This window comes from Felis catus, chromosome X (assembly GCF_018350175.1).
Source record: "Felis catus isolate Fca126 chromosome X, F.catus_Fca126_mat1.0, whole genome shotgun sequence".
Classification (NCBI taxonomy): domain Eukaryota; kingdom Metazoa; phylum Chordata; class Mammalia; order Carnivora; family Felidae; genus Felis; species Felis catus.
Genome location: NC_058386.1, coordinates 108,181,170 through 108,190,434, shown reverse-complemented (window position 1 = coordinate 108,190,434; position 9,265 = coordinate 108,181,170). Strand labels below are relative to the sequence as shown.

General features: G+C 38.1%; 1 pseudogene; it reads right to left on the bottom strand.

Moving 5' to 3' along the window:
- Positions 1–6,831: 6,831 nt before the first annotated feature.
- Positions 6,832–7,501, bottom strand: LOC101093253 (annotated as a pseudogene).
- Positions 7,502–9,265: the final 1,764 nt, after the last annotated feature.

Here is a 9,265-nt window from a genome sequence, read left to right as displayed (position 1 = left end):
ACCTACATATAACACCCAGTGCTCATCCCAACAAGTGCTCTCCTTAATGCCTATTACCCATTTAGCCCATCCCCCCCCCCCACCTCCCTTCCATCAACCCTCGGTTTGTTCTTTATAGTCTCTTATAGTTTGCCGCTCTGTTTTTATCTTATTCTTACCTCCCTTCCCCTGTGTTCATCTGTTGAGTTTCTCAAATTCCACATATGAATGAAATCGTATGATATTTGTCATTCTCTGACTGACTTATTTCACTTAGCATAATACCCTCCAGTTCCATCCATGTATGTTGCAAATAGCAAGATTTCATTCTTTTTTGATCAGCACATAGTATTCCATTTTGTATATATACCACATCTTTATCCATTCATAGTCAATGGACATTTTGGCTCTTTCCACAATTTGGCTATTGTTGACAGCATTGCTATACACATTGGGATGCACGTGCTCTTTGAATCTGCATTTTTGTATCTTTTGGATAAATACCTAGTAGTGCACTTGCTAGGTCATATGGTAATTCTATTTTTAATTTTTTGAGGAACCTCCATACTGTTTACCAGAGTAGCACCAGTTTGCATTCCCACAAACAGTACACGAATGTTCCCCTTTCTCCACATCCTCACCAACATCTGTTGTTTCCTGAGTTGTTCATTTTAGTCATTCTGACAGGTGGGAGCTGGTATCTCATTGTGGTTTTGATTTGTATTTCTCTGATGATGAGTGATGTCGAGCAGCTTTTCATGTGTCCATCAGCCATCTGGATGTCTTTGGAAAAGTGTCTGTTCATGTCTTCCGCCCATTTATTCACCGGGTTATTTGTTTTTTGGGTGTTGAGTTTGGTAAGTTCTTTATAGATTTTGGATACCAAACCTTTATCCAATATGTCATTTGCAAATATCTTCTCCCCTTCTGTTGGTTGCCTTTTAGTTTTGTTGATTGTTTCCTTCACTGTGCAGAAGATTTTTATCTTGGTGAGGTCCCAATAGTTCATATATGTTTTTATTTCCCTTGCCTCCAGAGACATGTCTAGTAAGAAGCTGCTGTGGCCGAGGTCAAAGGTTTTTGCCTGCTCTCCCCTCTAGGATTTTGATGTTTTCCTGCCTCACATTTAGGTCTTATATCCATTTTGAGTTTATTTTTGTGTATGGTGTAAGAAAGTGGTCCAGATTCATTCTTCTGCATGTCGCTGTCCAGTTTTCCCAGCACCATTTGCTGAAGAGACTGTCTTTTTTCCATTTGATACCCTTTCCTGCTTTGTCGAAGATTAGTTGGCCATACATTTGTGGGTCCATTTCTGGATTCAAGAGTTAAAAGATCTGTAAGTTGAAAACTATAAAAACCTTATGAAAGAAATTAAAGAAGACACAAAGACATGGAAAAACATTCCATGCTCATGGACTGGAAGAAAAAATATTGTTAAAATGTCTATACTACCCAAAGCAATCTACATATTCAATCCAATCCCTATCAAAATAACACCAGCATTCTTCACAGAGCTAGAATAAGCAATCCTAAAATTTGTATGCAACTAGAAAAAAACCCAAATAGCCAATGTAATGTTGAAAATGAAAATCAAAGCTGGAGGCCTCACAATTCCAGACTTCAGACTGCATTACAAAATGTAATCATCTATGACTTGTAGTTACATTTAGTTCTAAGCTTTTTTCTCTTGGCTTTTACCAGAAGAAGGATCACTTATGCTGCAGAGTAGAGTAATAGGGAACTGTAGGAAGAAATACAGTAATTGAAATAAATTAAAATCTCATTTAGTCCCCAAGGTTTCTCCAAGTTATTCTCAAACAAATGTCTCTGTACATCTCTCTAATCCATTTCCTCTTCTCCATGCCCACTTCTGTGTAGGTCTTCTCATCTATACTGTTGAAATGACTTCTTAAATAGCCTCTGTGCCTCCAATATCTCCTCCAAGTCTACCCTCCACACATATTCCCTAGTGATATTTTCAAAATACAGGGCTGATCAAGTCATTCTCATGCTGAAAACACTTCAATAAATCCCCATTGCCAAAGGAATTGAGAACACCAATAATTAGGTTCCTGATGAAAATTTTCCAGCTTCATATACTATGCTTTCAGCCATAACAAACCCCTGTCGTTTTTCAAGCACAGCATACTCTCTTGGGACATTGGAATCCATCTCTATCTTAATTTCACCTGAATTAATTCAACTCTTTTTCTACACTTAGGCCTTATTCAGGCCATGTTTTCCTACATGTAGGCTGCTAAGTATTGCTAAGATGAGATATCACAACTATGTGGATTTGTGCTTCTTAATATTTATGGATCTCAAGCTGTCTTTGACCCTCCATGCTGTATGATAATCTGATGTTTTCCTAGTGTACTCTCTCCTCCATTTCCCACAATAGCTTGTTGGAACCTCTATGAGCCTCCTCCCATCTTTTACTTCATCACTTCTACCTTCATTTTTAGTACTTGGCGTCCCTACTATTCCAGAGAATAGAGGTCTTTTCCTTCCTCCTACAAACACATATGCATGTGACCCATCACTGACTCTTTACCTCCTGCTTCAGTGGAAAAGTATCCTCATTTTTTTATGAAAAGTCCTTCTATCTGTGCTCTGGATTTTATTTCCTTCCACTTGCTCTAGAATCAATTTCTTTGTTTTGTTTTGTTTTTAGTACCTCACTTCCTTTTTCTGTTGACTCTTATCCTACAAATATGTTCCAGTTTTTTCCCCACTATCCTATCCCTTCTCTGGATATCACTTTCTATCACAGTTCAACCTTTTTAAAAACATAGCAATCACTAGCCATAATCTTCACTACTCAGGAAAAGTCTATGAAAAGGAGAGATTCAGGAACGAATATATGCGGATCATGCGTTTATGTTGAGGTAAAGAATAAAAATGGACATTAGGTAGGGATAGAAAAAGGAGTAAAGGAAAATAATAAAACAGAAGGACAGCAAAAAACAGGTGGGGTAAACTAGTGTTTGCTGAAAGAAAAAGACAATGTTGGTTTGCTACGTAAAACATCTGCAGTGCAGGAAAGTAAATACTACAGGTTCCCTGAAGATGGAGTCCAAGACTTGGAAGTAGTGGGAATAGAGAAATGGGTAATAGAAATTCAAATTGGTCAGAGAGGAATGTCTATTTGTTTCTTTTTCTCCCTTAACTTTAACTCTTTTCTGTATCGGAACCTATCCTTTTTTTCTACCTCTGAGGAAGAAGCTCCCACCTGCCTTCTTGTCAGAGCTAATTACTGCATGTATCTGGTTAACTGATTCCACCTCTTCTTGATTTTTCTGGATCTTGCTTCAGTAGTTATCCTCACTTTCCATGCTATCATTTTTACCCTATATTTTTATTCCCCTCCCTGCTTCGCTTCCTTTACTTCTTTCCTTCCCTTCCCCTTTCTCCCTCCCACTCTCCTTGCCTTTCTCTCCCTCTAAATACACACATATATCCATATATGTACACACATGTGTGTGCATGTGTATATCCTACTTTGTACCAAACTCCTTTCCTTATGCCTAAAATCATACAGTGGATTCTCCAGTTCTAAGAACTTTCACCCTTTCATCCTGATAAATTCATGAGCTGTCTCATTTCTTACCTTTCTTTTATTACCAGCCTTCCCTAAAGAGTAGCCTACAATTGCTGCCTCTACATTTTCACACCTACCATCTAGCTCCTGCACCTTCCAGTCTATTGAAATATCTTATTTAAAGATTTCTGATGGCTTCCTAATTGTCATACTTAATGCTTCTTAGAACTCATCCTCCTCTGAGGGCACCTGTTGGGATGAGCACTGGGTGTTGTATGGAAACCAATTTGACAACAAATTTCATATTAAGAAAAAAAAAGAACTCATCCTCCTCTGTATCTTGGAAACATTCAGCATTGGTAAACACCTCCTTCCTTTAAATTCCTTATTTCTTTGGCTTCAATAATATTTCGGCCTCTGGATTCTTTTTCTGACTCTCATACAATGCTTTTTCTCCTTAACTTGCTTCTTTCTCTCCCTACTCTATAAGTGTGGGTATTCTCCATGAATACTCCTTTTGATCTTTTCTCTGACTTAGTGTTTGGTGATTTCACTCACCTCTACAGTTTTAACTCTCATTTCTGTGTGGTGGACTTCCAATTTTTATCTGTGTGTTTAGCCTGTCAACCCTGCATATCCATATATTTGATGAACAGCTCGATTGAATGGCTCTCAAGCAACTTACATTCAGTTATATCCAATTATGTTTGGTTTTGACCAAAGCCAGCAGGTACCCTTCTTTCTTTCCCTTGTTAAGACTTTTGCTCTCTTCCTAGTAACCCAAACAAAACATTTGGATTTATCTTTGATTCACTCATTCACTCTTTCAGTAAAGATTTGAGAGTCTATTATGTTACCACCATTTAAAAAACTTCCAATGGTTTATTCTTTACTATAGGATAAAACTGAACTTCTAAGGCTAACAATATGCTCTAGAATGTGCCCCACTTTATCTTTCTTTTTTTCCTACTATTTTATTTATTTATTTATTTATTTATTTATTTATTTATTTATAATATAATATAATTTATTGTCAAATTGGCTTACATACAATACCCAGTGCTCATCCCAACAAATGCCTTCCTCAATGCCCATCACCCCTCTTCCCCTCTCCCCCACCCCCTATCAACCCTCAGTTTGTTCTCTGTATTTAAGAGTCTCTTATGGTTTGCCTCCCTCACTCTCTGTCTGTAACTATTTTTTTCCCCTTCCCTTCCCCCACTGGTCTTCTGTTAAGTTTCTCAAGATCCACATATGAGTGAAAACATATGATATCTGTCCTTAATTTATAATACTAGCAAACTATCTTTCAGCCAATGGGAACAGCCATTCTGAAATACACCCTATGACAAGCATTTACACTTTGGTGCAGTTTTTCTTGCCATTTGGAATGAATATGACATGATTGTTTCCCATACCACACTTTGCTTATTAAAATTTTAGTTATGCTTCCAAACCTACCTCAAATTCATCTGTCATAGAAATAATCCATATTTTTCTTACCCACAAATAATTTATCCAATTACTCTATCTCCACAACATGCTGTTGCTTGCTTATAGTACTAGTCCATTATTCATATGACATGGTTTGAGTTTTTCTGTTATTGAAAAGGAGAAAGATACTACAACAGAGGATTTTTGGTAAAATATCATCATGTAAATGTCTCAAAGATAGGAGATCTGAATTGGAAGACATGATGGAGGATGTCAATTAGACAGAAGAACAGCTTGGATTTGTAAATTAAGGATTCGGTGCCCTTTCTTCATTCTTCATAAAGTAGAGTGGTTTGGGAGAAGAGGGACATTTCAATTACATCTCAGAAAAGGGAATAGGGCCAGAGATAATTGGAAATTGACCAGTGGAGCTGAATACTTAGAAAATTGTGTGTAAAAACGTAGACTTGAAAGATAATTTGGAAGCGTATGCTAACACTTTGCAGAATGCTCACATAAAAGGGAAGTGATCCAGTAGGGTTGACAGGATTTATATGCAAGAGAGAGTAGAGGTCCGATGTATAAAATGAAAGATAGCACTTTTTCTGATCATGCAATGGTAATAGCTGAAATTAATTTCTTAAAAGCTTGGAAATTTGGCAGAGGTAAATGGGAGATGAGCAAATTCATATAAGTAAAGAAAAGGCATTGAAAATGATGAGGAATGGTCAAGGGGAGAGAAGCCCAGCTTTCATTTCAAGCTGTCAGAGAGGATTGGTACAGATGAAAAAATAATTTGAAGAAAGCTCTCAAGGAAAGAAATGAAGCCAAATGCTTTGAAGAGAAAAATATATTTTCAATTTTAGAACAAACTAATGGAGAGCACAGAAAATGAATAAAGAAATTAGAACAGAAATAGAGAAAATCAAAGAGCAAATGACAAACGTCTGCAATAGACTGAGAGAGTCTGGGTAATATAGGGAAGAAACAAAATCAAGCAAGGCTACTGACATTTTCTCAGGTGCAAGAAGGGAAGATAGTTGTCATGTGTTTGAGAGATTATAGACAGATAAGCTAAGGTGACTTGAAGTCAGTTTATGAGGGTCATTTGTGGAGCTGTAATGCAGGAATGGGCTAATACAGGGGCACACAAAAGCGAGCAGAAAAGGAAAGAATGACTCAGCCACAGACTTCACAGCTCAAGTGTGAGTGAGCATCATGAAAAAGATGTTGAGAAAATCTGTATCTGCTTCTGTTATGGATGTGGCGCAGTGCAAAATCTACACGCTTTGGGGTCAGAGATGGGTTTTAGTCCCACTTCTACCACTTACCAGCTGTGCAACCTTGGGAGAATCTTTGAGCTTCCAGATCCTTGAATTTCTCATCTGTAAAGTGACTTCATATTGTTGTGAAGATCAAATGAGATGATATTTGTGAAAATATCTTGAACAAAATTTAGATATTATTATTCTAGGACTTTTTTGCATGAGCTGAGCAAACACTTATTTTTAGGTTTCTCCCCCCTGCCGCTGTATTGAGATATAATTGAAATATAGCCTTGTGTATGTTGAAGGTTTACAACCTACTGATTTTATATACTGATATATGACAGAATGATTATATCTGTGGGTTTCTATAGTATATAGAATAAGGAAATCACCAATATGATGAAACAAAGACAGTGAATGATATTTGAGCAAAGAAAAACTTATAAACTGGAAGTCACTGACATTTTATATCTATCTATCTATATATATATATATATATATACACACACACACACACACACACACACACACATATATGACTTTACATATACATATGACATTATATATACATATGACATTATATATCACATATACATATAATATTACATATTAACCATACATATACATGTACATAATCACAAGTTGCCAGTGATACTTTATTTTTTTCTTCTCAACATCCTTTTCTGCAGCTTCCTTGGCTCTTTTTGCCCAGATGCCAAAGAGCCAGGCATGGGCATGGACCACGTGAAGACCAGCGAATGCCTTGAAGTTCTCCTCTCTAATGACTCTGGCTTTCTCCTTCTTACAGACATTCCACATGGGCATGACTGGTCCTGTCAACTGGCTAGCCAATTTGAGTTCTTCAGCAAAGCCATCTCCCTCCTTAGGGGCTGATGGCTTCCTGGGGAAGAGGATGAGCTTGGAGCCATACTCCTTCAGCCACTTCACATTGGCCTGCAGGGACTCTGTGGACGTGTTCCACCTTCTTGGACTCACTGAGATTCCAATGGTCCATGCCACCTTCTTGTGTAGGCCAGCCACCCATAGCCCTTCCATGCTGAAGCCCCTGCCAACTTGCACTTTGGTGTGATACCTCACTGTGGGGGCACCATGGGATGGGCTGGATGGGTCCGGACATGGAGGCTCTGGGCCTTGCTTTGGCTTCCCGACCTTGAGTCTGCAGATCTTCCCCACTGGCTGGTTGAACCATGAGGCCATGCCACTGCCAGTCCTTATGGAAGTGGGGCTTCAACATCATGCCATTCGGGCTGGGTGCCATGGCTGCTGCCTACAGGCCTCCTCCAAGGGAAAAAGGCCTGCAGGAAAATAACTATATATATTCTTAAAGTTTTTATTTTAATCACCCAGTGCTCATCAGGACAAGTGTATTCCTTAATCCCCATCACCTATTTCACTCATCCCCTCCTATCTCCCCTCTGGTAACCATCAGTTTGTTTTCTATAGTTAAGTGTGTTTCTTGGTTTCTTTATCTCTCTTTTATTTTTGCTTTGCTCATTTGCTTGGTTTCTTAAATTCCACATATGAGTGAAATCATATGGTATTTGTCTTTCTCTGACTGACTTATGTCACTTAGCATTATACTTTCTAGCTCTGTCCATGTCCTTGCAAATGGCAAGATTTCACTCTTTTTATGACTAAATAATTTTCCATTGTATATATACACCACATCTTCTTTATCCATTCATCTATCAGTGGACACTTGGGCTGATTATATATCTTTGCTATTGTAAATAATGCTGCTATAAGCATATGGGTGCATGTATTCCTCTGAATTAATATGTTCTTTGGGTAAATACCTAATAGTTCAATTGCTGAATCATGGGGTAGTTCTATTTTTAACTTTTTGAGGAACATCCATGCTATTTTCCACAGTGGCTGCATCAGTTTACATTCCCACCAGCAGTGCAAGAGGGTTCCTTTTTCTCCACATCCTCACCAACACCTGTTGTTTCCTGTGTTGTTGATTTTAGCCATTCTGACAGTTGTGAGGTACTATCTCATTGTAGTTTTTTTCCCAGCTTTTTTAAACATTTATTATTGAGAGACAGACAGAGTGTGAGCAGGGGAGAGGCAGAGAGAGAGAGACAGACAGACAGACAGACAGACAGAATCCGAAGCAGGCTCCAGGCTCCAAGCTGTCAGCACAGAGCCCGACATGGTGCTCGAACTCACAAACCGCGAGATCATGACCTGAGCTGAAGTCGGACGCTTAACCGACTGAGCCAGCTAGGCGCCCCAATCTCATTGTAGTTTTAATTTGCATTTCTCTGATGATTAGTGATGGGCCACATGTATGTCTTCTTTGGAACAATGTCTGTTTGTGTCTTCTGCCCATTTTTAATTGGCTTACTTGCTTTTTGGATGTTGAGTTTTTTAAGTTCTTCATATATTTTGGATACTAACCCTTATCAGATATGTCATTTGCAAATATCTTCTCCCATTCCATAGGTTGCCTTTTAGTTTTGTTGATTGTTTCCCTTGCTGTGCAAAACCTTTTTATTTTGTCCCAATAGTTTATTTTTGCTTTTGTTTCCCTTGCCCTAGTGGACCTATCTAGAAAAAAGGTGCCACGGCCAATGTCAGAGAAATTACTGCCTATGCTCGCTTCTAGGAGTTTTATGATTTCAGGTCTTATATTTGGGTCTTTAATCCATTTTGAATTTATTTTTGTGTATGGTGTAACAAAGTGATCCAGTTTCATTCTTTTGCATGTTGCTGTCAAGTTTTCCCAGTACCAGTTGTTGAACAGACTTTTTCCTATTGTATATTCTTTACTGCTTTGTCAAAGGTTAATTGACCATAAATTGTGGGTTTATTTCTGAATTTTCTATTCTGTTCTGTTGACCTATGTGTCTGTTTTTGTGCCAGTACCATACTATCTTGATCATTAAAGCTTTGTAATATAACCTGAATTTCCAAATTGTGATGCCTCCAGCTTTGCTTTTCTTTTTCAAGATTGCTTTGGCTATTTGGGGTCTTTTGTAGCTCCATATGTTCTAGTTCTGTGAAAGATGTTGTTGGT